Source organism: Cucurbita moschata, unplaced genomic scaffold (genome assembly GCF_002738365.1).
Source record: "Cucurbita moschata cultivar Rifu unplaced genomic scaffold, Cmos_1.0 Cmo_Scf00004, whole genome shotgun sequence".
Classification (NCBI taxonomy): domain Eukaryota; kingdom Viridiplantae; phylum Streptophyta; class Magnoliopsida; order Cucurbitales; family Cucurbitaceae; genus Cucurbita; species Cucurbita moschata.
This window is the reverse complement of record NW_019268520.1, coordinates 2,131,523-2,133,959: the sequence shown is the minus strand read 5'-3', so window position 1 is coordinate 2,133,959 and position 2,437 is coordinate 2,131,523. Positions and strand designations below refer to the sequence as shown.

At 34.2% G+C, this 2,437-nt stretch overlaps 1 protein-coding gene across 2 annotated transcripts in view; it reads right to left on the bottom strand.

Annotated features, from left to right (window-relative positions):
- The window catches only part of LOC111441453 (probable galacturonosyltransferase-like 7), a 7,138-nt gene that overhangs the window by 512 nt on the left and 4,189 nt on the right, over nucleotides 1-2,437 (bottom strand). Inside the window, exons 2-3 of one of the 2 annotated variants that reach the window (XM_023078445.1) lie at nucleotides 2,241-2,360; nucleotides 504-590 (exon numbers count right to left, since the gene is read on the bottom strand). The gene's annotated coding sequence lies outside the window, so the exon portion shown is untranslated. The remainder of the gene's footprint in view (nucleotides 1-503; nucleotides 591-2,240; nucleotides 2,361-2,437) is intronic. The other variant, XM_023078444.1, reaches the window with a different exon arrangement.

Below are 2,437 nucleotides of genomic sequence, written 5' to 3'. Positions count from 1 at the left end.
AAAAAAAAAAAAAAAAAAAAAAAAAAAAAAAAAAAAAAAAAAAAAAAAACAACAACAACAACAGAGAAACTAAACTAATGTTTTAAAATGTGTCATCCCAAGAAAGAAACTTGCATAATTTGGGGTTTGGTGGGAAAGGGGATGAGGTAAGAAAATCCGTGTGGTTGGTTAAGTGTGGAGCAAAACAGGAATGGCATCTCTTCGTCTTGAAGGAGTCATCCCTGTCTTAGAGAACATTGTTTGGTTGGGGACGAGAAAAACCAGCTAAGGATGTTCAAACGCATGACTAAACTAGGCATGTTTTGTGTAACTTTTTAAGAAAAATTCATCACTACTTCACACATATATATTCCCACCCGCCAATAAGTGGGAGAGGCACCACCACCTCACCGCTTAATCCACGAAGCAGATAGAAATGAAGTATCATGTCAAAATCCAATCGTTTATCCAAAGAACAATTGAAGGATTTCTTCTTATTCACCAAGGGGAAGTAGGAGTTCTACCAGCAACGCCTGTTGTGGTTGACCCATCATCATCTCGCGTCGCGTCCTCTCTCGGATTGGGAGGCTGAAACATACCTCATACAATCCCTAGAACAAATAATGGAATGGTAATCTAATGACGACTATACTAGAAAACATTGGCTCCTACAATATTCACGCCATGGAAGAGGCCAGATGAAGGAAATGGTGCAAATAATTGCTGCGACGTTAGTTGTTTTCAGACTTGGAAACAGATAGAGGCGTTTTAGATCTTGAGATGAAGAAAATAGTTGATTCAGATATGAAACAATTCAAATCTGGAGANTTTTTTTTTTACACTTGACTTTTTTTTTTTTTTTTTTTTTTTTTTTTTTTTTTTTTTTTTTTTTTTTTTTTGGTAGGTTAAATTATTCCTACGTTTAAAATTGAATTACTGAATTGAGTAAAGATGTACCAATTATTTCCCCCCAAAAATAATACCACACCTAAAATAATTTGTATGAGATGGCTATTTTATGAATTGAGATGCAAAATTTCGAATTATAATACTCCAATTGCTTAATAGAGATTTACCCTTTTCTCAATTATCTAACTTGTGCTCAACTATTATACCAAGAGGACTCTTACTACTCCTTAGCTACCTTTTCTCTACTTCATCCCCAATCCATAATGCTACATTAGAATTCTATCCTGATCTAAACGTCGCACTCTCTGATTGGTAGGATTATAACAAAAGGCCTAAATCAACATTTACTTGAATCTATTGTTAGTGTTACTTCATTTACTAGTTAGACAAACGTGAAACTTCTAACTAGTTATAGACACCCTTCTACCTTCCAAGACGCTCTATAATAGTCTTCCCTCTTTCTCGCTATCTCCATTCTAGCATTGTGCTCTCCTCTCTTTAGAAGGTTTAAATTCATAAGAACACGAAATTCTTTGGTTGACAAGGTTTGATGGGAGACTGAACACTCAGAATTGTCTCCAAGGACTCTTCTTTTGTTTTGCAGCCACAATGGTGGGTTCTTTGCAAGAAGTAAAAGGACCTCAATAATCTTATGTGAGATTGCTCGTTTGTTTTCCATCTTTGGAGTCAATTTTTCCAAGACCTTCGGGTTTGATTTGGCTCATAATAGAGCGAAGAAGTGCACCTAAACCCTTCTTTCCACGACTAAGAGTTTTGTGGAAAAGTTTTTTCCTCCATTACATGAGACATTTGACTTGAGAGGAATACTAGGAACTTTAGAGTGTTTGAGAAGTCTAGGAGGATCTTTGGGATTGGTTAGATTTAACTTGTCTTTATGAACGTTTGATGATCAAACTTCTTGTCATTACCAACTTGGTCTCTATTTTATTTATTTATTTATTTAAGGTCCATTGATCTAATTAGCTTTGGAGTTGTTGGTGGGTTTGTGTTTTAGCATACTTGTGTACATTCTTTCATTTATCATAATAAAAACCCAGTTTCTAATAAAAGAACGAAAAAAAAAAAAAGAATCAATCGATATATGCATAATCAATTTACTAACTATTAATGCCAAAAAAGTTAATAATCGTGAAGCCACCCAAGACAATCGTTATTCACATGATCAGAAGCTAAAAGACATGAAAGATAAACTGGATCCACCTAGAAAACCATTGCTTCACCTAATGACACAAAATAATCTTATTTTACTACCTAGTTTGAAAACCCATCATTTTTATTATTTAAAAATATATAAAACAAAAAGATTTTATACACACATATACAGCTATTACCTCCATATCCTCCACAAGTTCCGAAGATTCCTTTAAATTGTAGATGCAAAGATGCTTCCATCACATTTATGGGCGATAAATAGGTTCTAATCAAATGGCCATGCTTCACTTAGACCACGCCTGAAAGTGAGGGAAGAGAGAGATACAACGAATATTCAGTGAGAAATCTAAAGCTCAAAAAAAAAAAAAAAAAAAAA